General features: G+C 30.9%; 1 long non-coding RNA gene across 1 annotated transcript in view; it reads left to right on the top strand.

Moving 5' to 3' along the window:
- Window positions 1–715: 715 nt before the first annotated feature.
- The window catches only part of LOC145272913 (uncharacterized), a 260736-nt gene continuing 240714 nt past the window's right edge, over window positions 716–20737 (top strand). The window contains exon 1 of the long non-coding RNA XR_013866144.1: window positions 716–807. This is a non-coding gene — a long non-coding RNA (uncharacterized LOC145272913). The remainder of the gene's footprint in view (window positions 808–20737) is intronic.

The raw sequence follows: 20737 nt of genomic DNA, 5'->3' as shown, positions 1-20737 counted from the left end.
ATTTTTTGTCGGTTTTTGTTTTTACAAACCCATCGTATAACGTTTCGTGCGTTTTCTCCAAGGAACGCCTTAATAATTCTAAAATTAGACTTTGGTTTTGAACACTAATTTTGAATCCAGACAAGCAAAGACTTTTTCCATTAGCATACTCATATCTCGTAACGTCTGAATATTATTTTTTGGCCCGGTGATTTCTACTTTTCCAAAACTGCAAATGTTACATAAAATTAAAATATTAAATGATTTTTATGCCGCTGCTGGACGGTACAAGTGTGTAAAGCTTTATGCTGATTGCTAGCAATAATACGAGATTTAATATATAAAATATAAATAAAAATGAGTGATTCTACTAGTAACGTTTTATGAAAATCGGTCTAGAAAAGGAATGAAACAATCTTATTTCCTGAATTCCCAAAAATACAAGATAACTATTATGAAGTTACAAAGTGCTCATTAGATTGTCACGAAAAGGGAAATGAAATATATCAGGAAAACAATCATAAGGAAAGGAGTTCCACAAGGATACCAAATTAAATAATTAGTGGTTAAGATGGCCCGAATAAGGGGCATGTGGATATTTACAACTAAATGTTCTGGGTTTTTTTTTCAAGCTAATATTTGTTTTGCAAATATTAAGAATGCATACGTTTACAAATATAATTTGACGTCTGATTTATTTTCTAATATTGCTTTGTCTGAAATATATAATAAATTTATTTTAATTTCAGGTTTAACAGGGCGTCTACAAAAAAACCCGTATTACACTTTGGATTGCTGCATCGTTAAACCTACACAAAACAAATTCGGGTATGTATGATTCAAATTTTATGGGCACTGGTTTATTCTATTTTCGGCCAATTTGCATCAATTGAAAAATTGACATCCAAGATTGAATTGTGAATAAAATGCATTGATCAATTTAAAATATCAAAAATGAAAAAAGGTTATTGTTATTAAAAATGTAAGGAGGGTTTACTCTCACTCTCCCTCTCTCTCTCTCTCTCTCTCTCTCTCTCTCTCTATATATATATATATATATATATATATATATATATATATATATATTACTCCGCGGATTAAGGACTATCCACTTATCAAGTCTTTCCTTTTCAGATTAAATATGTTTTTAACTCTTTTTTGATCGTATATATATATATATATATATATATATATATATATATATATTTATATATATATATATGGGTGTATATATATGTATGTATGTATGTATATATATATATATATATATATATATATATATATATATATATACAGAGAGAGAGAGAGCCAATGCATTGGGGCTGAAGTTGTATACAAAGCCACTACCGTCCAAATAGAAAAAAACAAATGAGAAATACTATATCGGACTTGTTGAAAACTCACTTAAAGACCCTTTTGGAGTCCACACTTGCTCCTTCCATAACCCTAACCACCCGCACAAAACATAATTACCTACCCACTATTTAAAACTTATTCAACATCATCTCACACCTACCAGTAAGTAGGAAATACTCAACAAGCTTTATATTCCCCTTCTTTTATTTACAGGAATACTTTTTATTACTAACTTTAAAGATAGAGATAAATTATTTAATATTAAAATTGAAATGTCAATTGTTTACATTTTCATTTAAACATCAGAAAGCCACCTTCCTAGTAACTTTACTACTGAAGATCATATGATGCAACACCCTGATCCAAATAACTACACACTCTCAACACTATTTAACTACCAATCAAAACTCACACCTATTACAGTAAATACTAGTTTACTTTATTCTTCTCAAACACATGAATTTTATTTTTAATTTTTAATTATCTATTTTCCTCCTTTGATTTTATCTCAGCCTCCTTATACCTTTCTGAACAATTCTTAGAAATGTAATTACGGTTAACCTTATAAATCCCCATCATCTTCTATATATATATTTGTAGCACTAATAATTCCAAATATAGTTATGCATAATATTCTCTATAATTAAAGCCCAATATTTTTAAATAAGAATTACTAAACCTATGTAGTTAAAACAGTTAATGTCTGAAACTACTATAACATCTCACTTTTCTAAAAAAAAAAAATTCCGCCCACTTCAAAATTCATCTGCTAATCTATTTTAACACTGAGCTGTAATCTAACACTCCTATCTCAAGTATATTCTCAGTCCACTTTACTCTAGGAAAACTCAATACAGTTTTATAGCGCCTACTTTGTTAATATTTTTCCAAACAACCCATTTATTCTTATTTCTTTTTTATTACCGTTTCATCCATAAACTCAACTTCAATTCTAAAATCTACCCAACAGAATCTATAAACAATTTCCTACCCAAAGCTATTTTATATCAGCTACATTGGACGCATCTGTTTTCCAATATAAACTGGACGTATCTTAGCTCTTTCTGTGTACCCCTACCACCGTTGTCGTAGGCGATTGCTGACTTTTAAAGTCCGTTTCGGCTTTGCGACTTGTGCATGTCATTAAACAGAACTTACAAAACCCTTCCTTATTTTCATTTCTTCTTCTTTTCACACACTCTTGCCTTATCTTATCGTTATATATTTTACACGCATTTTAATTCGATGTATTTTATTGCCTTTCCACTTTTGTTCTTTTTTCCATTTTCCCCGTTCCCTCTCTTCATTCCATTCTCTTTGTTTTTAATATACATAGGTAATCACAAAAACCATATCTTTCGTTTTACATTTATTTTAACTTGAATTATCTGACGATATGGGCAGATAATTTTTCCCCTGTCTATTGAAACTAGTTTTAATGGATTATGTTAAATCACTTGAGGCTGTAATAATAAACTACATATTTGGCTCCACTAACGTATTTAGCACTCTTTGTTCTCGTGTTTTTACCACATATACCTCTTAATCTCTCTTTCCATATATATATATATATATATATATATATATATATATATGTGTGTGTGTGTGTGTGTATATGTGTGTGTGTATACAAATACTTTTATGCATGTGTATGTGTCAATTTGCGTAGTGGTTTTCTCTAATACTAGCAGGATCCGCATGTTTATACAAAAGAGTCGTTCGAAGAAACAAGACCTATAGCCATTAGTTTCGTGCTCTCGTGGAATGAATGAATGCGTGAATGTACGATTGACATGTAATTCTTAAAGATAAACAAAAATGACCGAAAAATGGACTGAAATGACTTAAATAGGCACCGCCAAAACTGCGGGGGGGGCAGGTCAGTACTTTTTGACGGACCGTCTTTTTAAAAATCTACCAAAAATCAGGTAATTATCCGATCAATACGAAATTTTCAGCGATTATTAGGAGAAGAATGAACTTTATAACAGTGTACTTATTTTTCATAAACGATATTTATATATATTTTTTTTTGCTTACAAACCCCCCCTTGTTTTGAAGTGGGAACAAATATGCTTAAAATAATCATCTGAAACTGAACAAAACATATTGTGTTGTTGTAAGGGACAGAATTATAGATTTAAAAAAAAAAAAAAATTGTTTGCATACCTTATTTTGACGTCTGAATATCAGAACTTCGATTGTGTTTAATTATCCCGCTTTTGAGTTTTGAAGTGTGAAATTCGGTGAATATGTTAAGTAAAATAATTAATTTAAGTTAAGCAAAACAAAAAAAAAAAAAAATTATATTTATACGAAAAAAGCCATTTTAAAATTTTTGATAAATAAATTAACAATTTTTTTTTAGCGAGCCGAATAATGCATGACCATTATTAAACAGAGCATGCTTTGAATAATCGATACGAAAAAAAAAATTCGATAAATATTGTGCCCTTTGTGTTAAAAATAGCATCATTTTTTTCGATCTCGTTTGAAAACGTTTGCCGCCTTTCGACTACGGTGGACCAAACGCGCTGAAATAATTTTTTTTTATTCTGCTTTAAATTGCCCCCTCCCCCCATTTTGGGGAGCCTGGACCCCACACACATACATATTAAAAACCAAACTCATACAAATGGTCACCCATCTGGTACTGGCCAGCCTCAGCTTAATAATACATTGACATTTTCGTCACTGAAAAATAAGTCTTTTTGGCCTGTTTAGTCTTCCATAGTTTTCGTCTCATCGAAAGAAAACGTAAACAGAGTCGATCTGAACTCTTCGGCGACGCGAAATATCTGGTTACATATATGAATAAGTGGAATTATTTGAAATTCAGGTACTTATATTATAATATTTTTGCATATTCTCTTAGAAAATCATACTAAATCTTAGTTAGACAATAAATGAATAAATAAATTATTTCAAAAACCCTTTTTTTTTAATATTTAAGTACGTTTTTTGTGCAAGACAAAAAATAACAATTGTTAACTTTTTGGGAAAATTTAACATTTAAAATTGAATTAAAAATAGTAGAAAAAGTTTTACATTATTCTGTTTTCTATATAATAAAATTCAGGGTTTTATCTTTCTGGAAAAAAAAAGTTACTCAGAAATAATGGATTTAATAAATGTAATTTAGTTTTAAAAAACAACAACAACTTGATTTTGCGGCCATTTTTGGCGGTGCCTAGACTTAAATAAATAAAAAGTAAATGACTTAGAATAACTTTAATGAACTTAAGGATGAACTGAATGACCTAAAGAATGTCTTGAATGCTTAAAAAATCACTGGAATCCTTCAAAAACAACTTGAATGATCTGGAGAATTACTTGAATCGCTTTGAGACTGACTGGTTGTAAAGTGGGTGATCATTTTACATAAAATTAATACACAAAAATAATTCCCCCCATTTTATATCACAAAGTTACAAACATAAGTACTGCATGTAGTAAGAACAGATACTACACTTTGATCTTGGTCAAAAGGTCAAGAAAATGGTATTTTTTTGTTCCCCCATCGAGCAAATTAGGAACAAGGCTGATTTTTAAAGTGAGGAGTGAAGGGGAAATATGGGCCAACTTCCAGGGGAGTAGGGGAACTGGGTAGTGACAATTGGTATGAAGGGTTGCCCCTACATTGACCAAGGTCTTTTATGTGGGGGATACCCCACATATGGTTTTGCTTGCAGTATCTGCCGGAACAGAAACTACTCTTTGTGCTTGGCCGAAAGGCCAAAAAAGCTAAAAAAAAAAAAAAAAAAGCTAAGAACAGCTTCTATTAACAGCAGACTGTTGATCTTTACCAACAAAGGCAAGAACAAAAGTGGTCGGGCAGTACGACCGACAGACCGACCGACCAACCAACTGACGGGCCGACGGAGTCACTTATAGAGACGCATGCACGCGACTAAAAACAATTTTTTTTTGACACAGAGATCACCACTTATCAAGGCCCGGAAGCCACTCGGGGATAAGGGTTATTGCAAGTACATTACGTTAGTGAGGAGATTTGATGAAGTGTTTACTAAAGGGGGCGGTTCATTTGGAATTTGTTAACATTAGACTTGAAGACATCCAAGTTGTAGTCCGGAGGAAAGCAGGCAGACGGAACAGAGTTCCACAGGCGTTCAGTTCTAATAAAGAAGCTTTGTTCATGAAATCCGCGTTTTGATTTAGGCACAGATATAGAGAGGGGGAAATTTTTCACAGTGGATTCAGCTAGACGGGTGTTTTTCGTGAAAGATTGGCGAGGGGGGATCAGGGATTGGAGTTCAGACGAGCACCTGCCATGAAAATAACGATAAAACAAGGATAGGCTTGCAATTGATTACAAAGAGGTAATGAGATTGTTATTTTTGTTCTTGGTTATAATTTATAAAACTGTAATAAACATGCATGCGAATATTGGGCGACACAGATGTTCAAAAGTTATTAATAATAAAATATTTTGAAAAATCGACTTGTTTACTTTAAAAAATTAACAGTTAGAAGGTCTTTGCCTGATTATGTGGCAATGTTTAAAAGGAATTTATAGCTCTAGTTCTATAATCTTTAGATATATCAGTAAAAATGTGCTATTTACTTATATGGAATTACTATCATAACAAGCCAAAAACTATGGTGCCTTTGTAATGTTTTTGGATAAAAGGTTATAAATCATCTTTAGTAAAACAGAAAAGCAGTATAACCACGACAATATCTTGCATCTGTATAAGGTTTAAAATTGTTTTACTTGTCTAGAAGCTTAATTTGAGAGAGTCACATATATGATTTTTTGGTAATTTTATCGATATATTTAATGAATTATAAAAATCACATATTAAAGTGCATCACAAAGTGATCACTAAATGGGCTGGGAAGCCACAGTGCTGGTGAAGAATAAAGTGTTGTAGCTGAATTATGTCCAATATACCACCTTCAATTTGTGTCGTGTAATTTGAGCGCTGATGTTGTTGAGATCCATTAAGAGATTTTATTATTGCCACATTCATTTCAAGTTGATCAAAATTGAAATCATCGCAAAGAGGAACCCTTCTGTGATCTATTTTAATGTTGCGTTGATGTCCAATTTCTACTAGTAAGTGTCCTATATTTTAAATAAACTCATCATTATACATATATGTATATAGGTATGCACATGATGTGATATATAAATATACATACATATACATATATATATATATATTGTATATATACATATATAAATGTGTATATTTTCTAAAAGGGGTATTTGACTCTTTAAAAGTGACTTGCTTGCATCAGTATAATCCTAATATTACATGTAAAACGATTTACTTTACTCTATAAAGATAACGTTTCTTCTTGATAAATGTATCTCTGGACTAAGGTATGTTTGAAAATCCACTCATCGAAAGATTAAGCCCACAGAAAATTAAATAAACGCAATCCTCCATTATCTCACGTTTGCCTGGTTTCGAACAAACTGGTATTATATATATATATATATATATATATATATATATATATATATATATATATATATATATATATATATTAAACTTGTTTTTCCAGTGACTAAAGATTTATTTAGGAGGAATTATTCGTTATTCTGACACATCTTCGGCTTTATCGGATCCACAGGTCCATGTTCATTATATCGTGATCTGCACATCTTCTGTCCCCACTTACGTATGCTATTTATCGTCCTTCTTTTTCTTATCAGTTCTACAATTAAATAATAATCTTTTTCACTGTTGTCATTTAATGGAATGCTCGCATGAACATATATATCTCTAAAATTCATAGAACAATATTTGAAAAAATAAAACAATATATTTCAAGTATTTCATGCCATATTTTTCAACGTAATTTACCGAAGTATTGTGTTATATGCGGTTGCTTTTATTAAACGAATAGATGGTGTCTAGGTTTAGTGAATCCTCTGGCGTTTGTGTTTCTGTTAGCGATAAAGGAATCAGAGTCATTTAGTATTCTGGATAACATGGGATTTTATAAATAAGATATGCTTCATTTACTTATTTCGTACGGTAGAAATATGTCGTACAATTTTGCAAGATAGTGCGGGAATATAATGTCTTTTAATATTATCTATACACCACGTTAGAAATCTCCACAATGCATCGTATACATTTTATACCCCCAGCTCATAAATGTTTGTACTTTGTCTTTTCAAGCAATTTTGAGTTTATGCTAGTGAGCAATAAATTAACAAACCAAACAATAACGATGTTTTACGTCCACGGCCGCTTGCGTTATTTCCTCGAGACAACGCTCCTCCATATTATAATCGGTTTCTTTACGAATGCCTCGTCTACTGGGTGTTGATCGGTCTTTTACCTTAAGCGAATACAAATCATGAACTTTAAAACTAAGGACATTTGCCGTCCAAAGTTTTACTCCAAAAGTTTTCTTTTTGTGTTTCGACGAAATATTTAGTTGTATATTTTTCAGCTCTGACGACTTGCAGTGAAACTCTTCTCTCTATCCCAAACACCTGATGAAACTTTAGTTAATATAATTCAACACCTGGTTATCTAGCGAATGTTGTATAGGTAGGTGACATATAAATAATTGCGTCAATCACGTTAGCTATACTATATTTTCGTCCTCTGCCAAGATGCCCTAACACATTTTGAGGTAACCCACACAATCTTAGATTTGTGCACATAATCATTGCTTACTGATGTAGGTCCTAATATCTAACAAATAAGTGATCAATTACATATTTTCATAAGTGAGACACCAACGCATCTACCGTGAACGTGTTTAAACATACGTACCGTAGATAAAAAGGTGATCTTTTTAATACAATACCATGCATTATGTAAACTTATACTGCTGATATGCACTAGAGCTTCATTCTAAATTTTCTCCTAATTCTGAGTTTAATAGCAGTGGATATTCCATGCATCTTTCCTTGTAATGGTTTATACTGTAAGGAACCAATTCTAAACCAAAACCGATTTTTTAAAAAATCATGCGAACATATGAATAAATTATTTTCGAGATTTCAAAGAGATGAAACGGGCTTTTCTTAATCCGATTACAATCCAGCCAGACAATAAAAACATTTCCTAGATTTTCTTTTATATCCGATTTGAAAGCTTTGTTCAGATGTTTTAAAAAAATAACGGTTTAAGCTTCAAGGATTCCCTGTCGACATTGATCGGTTGAATCGCGTTGAAGTGTAACAATTCTAAATAATCGAACACGAGTGTGAAAAATATTCAGTCGTAATTTATGGTGATTGATATATTTCATTCAACCCTTCCGCACGGAAGCCATTAATATGAAAACGCGATGGTTTGTTTATAGGGAATGTTGCATTCAATGGGATTTTAATATGTACGATCGTATTTGTGGTTTCCTTCATTTATGCGATTGAAACGATCCTTTTGTAGTTGCACGATTCCCCTGTCTATATCCGAGGGGCGCTTTTACTCAGATTGTGATTCACAGACGTAGGCTTCTAAATCTCTCTTTTTCTACATCATTCTGTCTTTATCTTTTTCTATATCACTATTTTCATAGAAAAATGATGTTCTAAGTTATAGTCTCTAATTTGATCCGATACATTTACAGGAGAAACAGCTTTGTGACTGCACGGACAACAATGCTCTGCCCCTAGCGTAATGCGTCATTTTTATGAACAGTAAAATTATGCAATGGTTTTTTTTTATCTATAGAACTATTTTATAAAAATCGCTCCACACAAAGTCTTAAAACATTTAATAAATGGAGCTCAAGTAATATTTCAAGGATGAAAAATAGCCTACAATAAGTGGTAGATGAAACGAATCCGACTTAGTAAACCGCTATACTCTATTACTCGTAGAGAGAAAGTAAAACAATGATTCACTTTTTGTTCTGGTAAAAGTATTTTTTTTTTATTACAATATATGATTCTTCAAATCAAGGCTATCGTATTCCTCTTAGTAACTCGTCAAATAGAGTATTTCTTTCTTTCCCTTGGCTAAAGTATCGTGGTCACTCTAGCTCTGCGTTATGGAGTAGCGTCCAAAAGTTAAGGAACAGTTAATACAGTAGCGTCCCAAAGTAAAGCAACAGTTAATACAGTAGCGTCCCAAAGTAAAGCAACAGTTAATACAGTAGCGTCCAAAAGTTAAGGAACGATCGATCATTTTTTTTAATAGCTTCTAACTTGATCTATTAAAAAGAAAAAGATGTTGTTGAATTTTCCAATGTTTAATAATGGTAGTTAAAGAATGTTTTTAGTTTTTTTTTTTTGATTTTAATACATATTAGTTTTTTTTTACATATAAATAAATTTAATTAAATTACAGGCGTCCAAAAGTTAAGGAACGAGGGAAATTCATTATGAAAAAATAAAGCATCCTTTCAGTATTTAGTGAAAAGCCCCTTGTTTTCAATCACACTATGGCATCTTTTGCTGCAAGACAGAACCAATCGATCACATGTTATAGGTGAAATATTATTCCAGGATGTTTTTATACATTCCCATAAATCATTAAGATTTTTGGGGGTGTTTTCTGTGACCTTATCACCAATAATTTTCCAACATTTTCACTTGGATTCAGGTCTGGGCTCTGAGCTGGCCAATCCATAACGCAAATATTGGATCTATTTAGCTCTTCTTAAACTATTTTTGCTTTATGGCACGGTGCGTTGTCTTGCATAAAGATATCAGAATTAGAAAGATTAGGTACCACATGTTCTCTAATCAATTCTCTGTACATTCCGACATTAACTTTTCCATGAATTCTCACAAGGGGTCAGTTCCTTTTGGAGATATCATGCCCATACCATTATACTGCCGCCTCCAGATTTTACTTTACTTTTAACACACTTAGGGGACAGTCTTTCTCTATTTATTTCTTCTGACATGTGGTCTTTTGTCTGATCCGAAAAGATTAAATTTAGATTCATCAGTAAAATGAACCTTTTCCCATTTTTTTTCTTCCCAAAACAAATGTTTTTTCTGCGAATAACAAGCTGGCCTTTTTATTCTTAATAGAAATTAAAGGCTTTGAGCATGGACTTCTTGAAAATAATCCAACTTCGTTTAATCTTCGTGAGATCGTTTGTCGGGAAATCTTGTGTCCAGTTTCGGATGTAAAATCCCGGTATATCGAAGCCGCAGTTTTAAAGCGATCAGAACGAGATGATCGAGTTATTTTTCTATACTCCCCTTTAGTTGTTATTCGGGGTCGATTTTTTCTTTTCAGTCAATGGTAAACCTTTTTTTCTATTTTCAATAATCCGAAAAACAACGCTTTTATACATTTTCAATATTTTAGCAATCTCCCCTATGGACTTTTTTCATCATAATGGTCACAAATAAGCTGCTTTTCTTGTACAGATACCCTTTTTCGAATATTCGGAGTCGACATTTTGTAATTGTTAATAAAATTGTTAACGTTTGTATCAATTTTCTGCGTTCCTAAACTTTTCGACGCCTGTAGTTTAATTAAATTTAATTATATGTAAAAAAAACTAATATGAATTAAAATCAAAAATTTAAAAAAAAAAATGTTTCTTTAACTACCATTATTAAACATTGGAAAATTCACCAATTTTTTTTCTTTTTCATAGATAAAGTTAGAAGCCATTAAAAAAATGATCATTGCTTAACTTTTGGACGCTACTGTACATTCCATTATCTCTCATCAGTAAGCGGATTTCGGCGTTAATGTAAAAATATTACCTGTTCGTTCAAACGTATTCCTGTATGCATGTAGCCATATAATCTAGTATATGCATTTTTCTAATAATTTGTCATCCGTTATTAAGGTGAAAAAGCTAGTAGAAGCTGCGATATAAGAGTTGAACTTATGATTAATTCAACTATGGAGAATAGGATGATAATATAGAAAATAATTAATTTAATTATAATATTTTATCAAGTATGAAATCGGTTTAGAAGTGTTTATTAGAATGGAATTTAAGGCGGATGCTGATGCTCGAAACTAACAAATGCCATTATTATGCAGCATGAAGAAATCATAGTAATATTAAAGTCAATTTGTTTAAATTAAAATCAGCTAATATATTAAATACACACTGAAAAACGCAATGATGTTCTGGGGTTGTTTTGGTAATCATCGAAGATCTTGGCGTGTACGGTTTTAAATGAAGTCTCAAAGGTGTAAGATTAGTCGAACAACCTTACTGTATTTAGAGTTATGTATAGACTAGCGCCGTGTGGCTTGAAGTAGGTGTTATATACAAAAAGGAAAACGTTCATTATATATATATATATGTATATATATATATATATATATATATATATATTAGAGAGTGTGCGATTAACTCGTGAACAATTTAATTGCGCATCATTTTAGTTGTAAGGCGTAAGGCGTGTGACTACGTGTTATATTTAGATTGGTTAAAGTTTATAGAAAGGGAGGTAGAGATAGGCTAAATCCTTTCCTTTATATTTATAGAAAAACTGATTTCTGTTTAAAATTCTAAATTTAAATACACATAAATTAGTAATATTTTAGAAACTACGATTTTCTTCAAGGAAGGAGGGGTCTTTAATACATGCTTATTTTTTACGATGCCGGAAACCCTGTCCTATTTCATCCTTTTAAGAGCAAAGTTTATTTTCTGTTCCGTAGTTAAAATATTTCCAATCAGGAGATAACCTTCTCAATTTTTTTGTGAAAACTAGGTTTAAAGAATCAACATTCTGCACGTCGAAGACAGATAATAATTTCCAATGAAATAATTATGAAAATATATTAGCCAAAGTCCTACTGCTTAAAATCTCGCTATTCTAAGTAAAGAGGTAATAATAAGATAACCGCATGCTCAGAAAAACTCCAACTTTCCCAATATTTATGATATATAAAAATATGATAATACAAATCTAATGTCAGAATAAATGTATCTCATTACTGCAATACTTGAATTAAAAAATGGATTTTACAAAATGTACGGGTCATTTAAATATCAATAGAAAAATCTGTTGAAGTGTAAGTTATCATTGTTTCATCTCATGAGATAAAAAATATATTTTTCGAAGAAGGCATCTCAAATTCATGAGGTCCTGGATATGACCTAAAACTATATACGATCGTGAGGCCCCACCTGGCGGGCCTTTGGAAGTGTGGAGCTAACCCTTAATTGGCATTGCTCCCAGGTCCACTCTGACCCGGATTGGTAGTACCTATGGGTTAAATAGAATCCGACTTAAAAAAAAAACAAAATATACTCCATTAAAAATCGTTCCTCCAAATAACTAGATTCGGCATTAAATAACCTAAAAAAGGTTGGTATGCCGTAACACAAAAAACAACCAACCAATACAATTCATGAAATGACCAGCAAACAGTTTGTGCCGTAATCCGATTAAGAATGTATAGCGAAAAACGTTTTTTAAAAAGCTATTTGATAATTAGATATTGCCTTTAAGGCTAATCTGTCAAGCCGAAGGTTGAAAACAGATTCAACGTTATCGATTTTCGCCAGTTAATTCCAAAGAATTGCAGCTGACATAACATCACGTGAAAAACAAAATGAATACATACTAAAAAGGCTTTTACTTGAGATAGAATAACGTTTCATTTCGAATTGATTGAGTCAATATCCCTTACTTTTCTCTTATCCTAAACCAGTGTTGATTATTAATTAGACAAGATGTTTAGTTTCTCCCAAAATGCAAAAAGTTATGTCCCATTTATTGAGAAAGGACGATTTATTCAAATATTAAATTCGAATATAGTTAAAAGTGTGCTCAGTTTTTCATTAAATACTAAATCAATTTCAACATATTAACTCCTGGGCTTGCATTGAACAGATACAATACAATTTAGTCACGGTCACTGAGAGTAAGAAGGCCTGTTAACTAAAAAAGGCCAGCTGGCAATGTAGGTAAGATTTATCAGACTGTCAGTACTATATCAGGGCCACTCGAAAAAGAGCAATAAAACATTTTTAAAAAGAAAAAGGAACGCAGTTCGATTAATACTGAAACTAAACTTTATTCAATATAAAATATAAATATTATCTATGTAAAATTAAGTAATTTTAAAGCAATATACAATTTAATACTGATAAAAGTGAATTATAAATTTAGGAAACAAAGAATTAAATAAAATATTAAACACCAACGATAAAAATTTTAAAAGTGAAAACAAACGATAAATAAATTTAAGAATGAAAACAAATGATAAAATACAAAAAACATGAAATAAAACAAATAATTTAAATACAAACGAACAATAGAAGTTACTAGTGGAGAAATATTTTTTAATTTAATTTAGAGAAAAATCACATGGGGGGAATGTTATTTTTGGAACTTTAGAGATTATTCAGACTAATCTTCTCATCTTGCGTGTTTATTTCACAATGTTTTATCATCGAATCTTGACTTCTCCCTTATTACATCCTCAGGCCGAAAATGATGTTCACATACCTAAAAGCATACTTAAAGAAAACATTCATACCATAATGTAAACTATTGTTAAAATATAAGAATAGACAGTAAACAAACATTAACAACAATAATAATCACAGTGTAGTATCTGTTATGATACTACACTTCATTTGTTCTGTACTCGGTCAGTGGAGAAGAAATCCTTCATGACTGACACAATTTTTATTTTATTTTTATTCCTATCCAGAGTGCCCTTTTATGGGGAGGAAGCTTTTCCCACATTAAACACCGACCTTGTGTCTAACTGTGCCCACGTCGGGAGGCAAGTAAATAAATTTAAAAAAAAACAGTATTTTTGACAAATATTCTCATGTAAAAATTATGTGTTTATAATTTTACAAAGAAACAATCAATTTTTATATATAACGCTCAGTCACGGCTAATTTCATTAATAGCCGCGTGCTGAATAATTTTCAAACCAACTTTAGAAAAAAATATAGAACTTCAAAATAATTTGGATATACTCAATGAAAGGTTTTATTCATTACTAAAAAGACATTTTTACAATTATTCTCATGTTAAAATTATTTGTTTATAATTTTCAAAACTAAAACAAAATTAAATTAAATGTTCAACCTTCCTGATAGACTTTTTATCCTTATAAGAAAATAAACAGTTAAAAATATCAACATATTTTCTGTATTAGAAATAAATAGTATTGTTTCTTAATTTATATTAACAATGTTATCAAACGTTATGGAACTACTTTAATTTATATTAACAATGTTATCAAACTTTATGAAAGTACTTGAATACAGTTTTAATTAAATACCCTTTTTATACTTATTAACACATAACATTACTTACGTAACTATATTAGGTTGGAATAAAAAATGTTCCCTTCTAATGGTACGCATCCAAATTGAGAAAATTTAGGGAAAAAAAATGTATGTACTTCCGGCCCTTTTGGATAATTTCCCCGGTTATTTGGAACAACGCAAGAATAAACCATGTTAGAAAACTGAAAACTAGAGGAAACCGCTTCTGATAGCCTAGACTATATACCTACACTTGAATCTGATAATGACGTCACGCTGTGGTATCCATCGGCCTTCCTTACTCTCGGTAGTCACCATTTAGTTCGCTGCATATTTACATAACAGGCTTTATACATTATGTCAGACATATTATTCCAGTTATCTCGCTGTGAACGTGTAACCGACATTCGGACATTTACACTACGAATAATTGCTAGGTAAATTGCTTTATTTTTAATAAATCAATCATTTTTAATTAAATAATAAACGCTTGCTATAAAAGCAAATATATCTAGTTTCCTTTCTGTGTTAACATTATTTTTTTGGAGATTTAAATTACGAAAAAAATTATATATGTATATAGTTGTATTAAACCGACTCCCTATCCTTTCTACAAGGACGTCCAAAAAGGGTAAAGAGTAATTCTGATCTCCCTCCATAGTAAACTTAATTGCCGGGTGGAGACTGTTTAATTTCAGAAAAAATCACTTATTCATGGCGGCACTTGAAAATGACAAAAGTGTCATCTACATATAGCCAATAACGAACAGGTCAAGAAACCTGAGTAAACAGTAAATATTCCTGAAAGCCTAGGAAAATATTGGTCAGGATAGGACCCAAAGGACTACCCATGGCCACACCATCTACCTGTTGGTACATTACGTCATTAAAGCTAAAACATACCGACTTGGTAGCTAGTTCCATGAATTCAAGGAAAATATTCTCCGGAAAATCCGGAGGGGTTAATGTGCTACGATAGAGCATATCCGAACAAATTTGATCTATATACAGGAAACCTACCTTTACAGGGTTGTATATTAGTTGGGATTCCTTTGCCCCTATGAACAGGAAAATAAGTTTGATTAAGACCTTGGTCCACCGTGCACTCATGATATGCTCGCCAAGCAAACTTGAGGAGGAACTTAAGAAAATAACGGACATGCTTATTAAAAATAGTTTCCTGGTGGTATAATTTCTAAGCATATTCGCCAAAAATTTACTAGTTTTAACACTAAGCCGCTTTTCGGTCCGGCTAAATGTCCGGTTTATTTGAAGCTCCCCTACATAGGTTCAATTAGTAGGGGTTTTGTTAGCAAGACTACTTCGGTTGTTTCCCACTGTTTTTAAGCGGTGCAACCCCGAGTAGCGCTGTGTACCAAAACTGCCTTCCCAGCGTTTAAAAAAGATGTACTTCCCACGCTGCAAAATAGTTTAATAATATATGAGTTTAGATATATTTATATATATATATATATACTTATATATATTTATATATATATACTTATATATATTTATATATATATACTTATATATATATTTATATATATACTTATATATTTATATATATTTATATATATATTTATATTTATATATATTTTTATATATATATTTTTTATATATATATTTTTATATATATATTTATATATATATATATATATATATTTATTTATATATATATTAATATATATATATATTTATATATATATATTTAGATATATATTTATATTTATATATATATTTATATATGTATATATTTATATATTTATATATTCATATATGTATATATTTATATATGTGTATTTATATATATTTATATATATATTATATGTATATATATATATTTATATATATTTATATATATATATATATATATTTATATATATTTATATATATATATTTATGTATACATATATATATTTATATATACACATAAATATACATGTATATATAGTATATATATATATTACATATATATATATTATATATATACATATTTATACATATATAAATATATATATATATAAATATTCATATATATATTATGTATTATACATATATATATTATATTATACATACATATATATATTATATATTATATATATATATATATATATGTATATATATATATATATATACTTGTATTGGTTACACCATAATATCCATTGAATTTATAACGACACGCTGTTTTTGCAAGTTGTTGCAAATATTCCCGTTGAATTATGATCTGCGGAACACTTTTATATCTCTTTCATGCCAAACTCGTCGAAATGAAGTTTATATCTTGCCAAATTTTTCGAAAAACGGTGAGCATAACGTTTGTAGTAGATATTCGAATTCATTATTTTTTATTGAAGTGGGATTTTAAGTGTCCGGACAAAAAGGTACATAGCGGTAATAAGGGAAGAACAAAATATATTAAACAGGAAACAGATACGACAAAAGTGTGTGATTATACTCCATTCTTACGGCCAAGTGCGTTTGCCCTTTTGAGAAGACTTTCTATTGGTATTAATTATAATTAGAAGAATCTATTATTATATTTATGGTGGAGTATTTGTTTATGAACGCATGGGCAACCGGAAGTCGTAAACTGGGTTACAACACCTATTACACAATCATGAAGACTATGAAAATAAAATATTTTTAAATTTAAAACTTTTATCATTTTCGTCACATTTAAGATTTTTGAAAAGCAAAAGCAGAAACTGATATTTATGTTTGCTGAAGCTGAATTGTTTTCGCTACGCTTTGCGTGTAATCATCACGTGTCACGCTATTGAGCGAGTGGTATTAGTTGAAGTTGCTATTCCTACGCATAAGGCTTTAACCTGTCTCTCCCTCTTTCTCTCTCTCTCTCAGATGCCTTTAGCAATGTGCGCCAATGACTTATCCAACCATCCATATTTATTTAAGTAGAAACCTCCCACATATCGTGATTAGTTCGCTTACAATTTCACCTTATAAGACAACGTAAAACCAGAAATGAGTGATGTTGTAAGCGAAAAAACTGAGAGGAAAAATCCTCTACAACAGTAACTAGATCGATTTGATACTTAATAAATCATGTTTTTACAGAAACAAATCATTTACATGCATCACTGTTTTATCTCTTTCTAATTAACCATAGATCTATCATGTACAAATACAGCCCTGTGTAAGAGAGCTACATTAGTTAATTAGAGACTGTTTAAGCTTTGATGCTAAAACCGACCGTTGCCAAACAGTGGTAAAAACACCGATCGTTTATATATATATATAAAGTTATTTGCTCGGAGATTCTCGAAGGAAAATCACATTTTTTTAATACATTTCTAATGAGAAAAGGGTTTATATTTAATTTGATATAATTATCATAATTTTATTGGACTTGGTTGCAGGTGTTCAATCAAGCAATTCTTTTATCAGTTTTCTAGATTTCCCGGTTAATCTCAGGAAAAAAAGAAACGTTTAAAATAATATAAATTACTTCGTTTAATTCAGTAATAACGATTAATGTTAATTAATTTTGACTTCATAAGAGGTGAGGTCAGGCAAGTTCATAGATTTGAGTAGGGAGAGACAGACGAAAAGGCAGTTTATAAAGTAAAGTATGATTAAACGTATGAGAAAAGTAGGAATCAACCTGCAAAGATAGTAGCAAGAATTTTAAACCTTTCTTTTTGTTCTCAGTAATTAAAATTGTATTTGACTTCTTTACTCTGCTACACCAGATTATCTCTCGTGTAATTACGCGCGTATTTCTTTGGGCAGCGAAACGCAATTCGATATTTTGTTTTTTTTATTACGTTACATCTTTATCGTTTTTTTCTTATTTTTTTTCTTTAATCCATAATTTCCTCTTGTTGGCTTTGTACAAAAATATATTTAAAAATAATTAAATCTGTTCCTACTGTTTATCTTCGTGCTAACTTATGTAGCCGTTGAAGCTGTAGAACGAACGTCTTACCTCAGTAATGATTACGGACTCCAACACAAAACGCATCATAGGTTGTATGTCTTAAGGATACACTCGCAATACAGATTTTCTGTAAAACATCTACGTTGAAGAGGGACTCTTTAGCGCTAAGTGTAATCTTTATTTCTTTATATATATAAATATATCGAATAACTATGAAACCCGGCGCTAATAATGAATGTGCATGTAGATACTAATGTGCAATATCACTTTATAAATTATATTATTCTTTTATGTACAGAATCGATCCTTATTAAATTACATAACTCTCTCTAATTGTATAAAGTGAGTTAAACTTATGTGTTTATATATTTGTATGTACGGTATCTCTCCAGATTTGTAGTAACCTATCACTAATGCTTTTGGATAAAAATGTAAGATGCATAAATGGGTCCATCCATCCATAGCCTTGAGCCCATGAAGCGGCATAGGTCATTCAAAACTTTGTAGATGCTTTTGTTATGAGGAGTTCTATTTTCGAGGTGAGGTTTTGAGCCTAGGCACAACCTTCTCAGAAGGTACATACAGCGTCTAGCCTTCTCAAATGATCATCCATCTGATACTTGCCAGGCTTAACGTTGCTTTACTAGTAATCTGTGGGGATCGGAGTGTCATAATTACATCCAAGAGAAACTCATAACCAGAATAATACAGGTTTACATTATTATATTTCGGATTTACATTTAATAGTATGTCATATATTTTTCTGATATACTGTTTGTTTGTTTTTGGAATTTTGAAATGAAACAAATGCGTTTAAGGAAAATAAAGTAGGAAACGAACTCTTCAAGCTATAGCTACGGTTACAATACATATGTTTCTGCCCGGGAACTATAACCAATATCTTATGTATCAGAAATACTGCATAATCCATATTAAGCTTTTTAGTAAGATAATTTTTAACATCACGATGCCACAAAATAAGGACACAAACATACCTGAACAAGCAGATATAAATGTTTTTTTATAATTATATTTACAGTTTCATTAATTCATGGGGCCTTCTAGTATTCTATCATTAAAATTAATTACCATCTTCCGTAATTTTTCTCTTTAGTTTAACGGTTAACTCACGTTTACGTCGAATGCATATGAAATCAATATCTGACACTCCCATCATATCGAATATCTAGAGTGTCTCGATATTATCTCATTCAGTGATACTATCCGAAGGCAAAAGGGTTTAAATCATGCAAGAATGACAGGATAAAAAGAAACAAATATAGACCTGTGATGTCTTCATTTTTATTTCATGGCGGATATTAATTAAATAATTATACAAAGAACCATAAATTTCCCCACGAGAAATTCAATAATTTGGTAGTAAGAACATATGTATTGCTATATGAAACTATATTGTTATATCGAGTTTATACATGCAAGGTAGAGGGGACGCATGTATGCAAATGTCGAACCGTATGCAAATAAAAAGACTAAAAAAAAGGCGTGTCAACAGATTTGCAAGGACGCTAAGCACGTTCAAGAGTACGTTCAGAACAATTTTCTGGAAGCCAGAGATAAGAGAAAACTACTATGTTCAGAATCAGTTTTTTTTTTCAGGATAATACGTGTAAATTAATGCAGTTTTTTTTATACCGGAATCACAACTTATCAAGGCCAGGACGCCACTCGATAATAAGGATTAATGGGGATGCATTAGTCAATTTGATTTTAGCGAAGTAAAGATCAGTAGTGGAGATTTTGTAAATTGGATTACTTAGGAGGAAAGATTTATCAAGGACTTGTTTGCGTTGGACTTGAAGACAAGCAAATTGTAGTCAGCTGAAAAGCAGGTCAACCGAAAGAGAGTTCTGTAGGCGTGCAGTTCTAACAAAGAAGTTTTGTTCATGGAATCTCCATTTAGGTTTAGTCACAGATATAGAGTGTCCTAAGTTATTGATAGTGGTTTTAGTTAGGTGTGTGTTTTTCGTGAAGGTTTGACGAAGGGGTGTCATAAATTGACGCACAGACGGGCACTTTCAATGAAAAATGAAGTCGAATTATTATTTGTCATATGTTTCACACGACATTTACTGCATATAACTCGTGTGCCACGTGTGTAAATGTGGGTAACCTTACATATAGATGCTACTGACTGCTTAGAACTACAAAGTAAGCAGACTATATAATCAAATTGTATGTTGAACATGTGTGAAAATCTGATATAGTAATGCATCTTGTCAGACGTGTAAATAGTATTATGTCTTTTAATCTAATATAAATTCAGTTAATTTCTTTACGACAACTGAATATGAGGGTGTTCGTTTGATTTAATTTTTGATT

Source organism: Euprymna scolopes, chromosome 4 (assembly GCF_053919585.1).
Source record: "Euprymna scolopes isolate OS-2025 chromosome 4, ASM5391958v1, whole genome shotgun sequence".
NCBI lineage: Eukaryota > Metazoa > Mollusca > Cephalopoda > Sepiida > Sepiolidae > Euprymna > Euprymna scolopes.
This window is presented reverse-complemented; position numbering and strand designations above follow the sequence as displayed.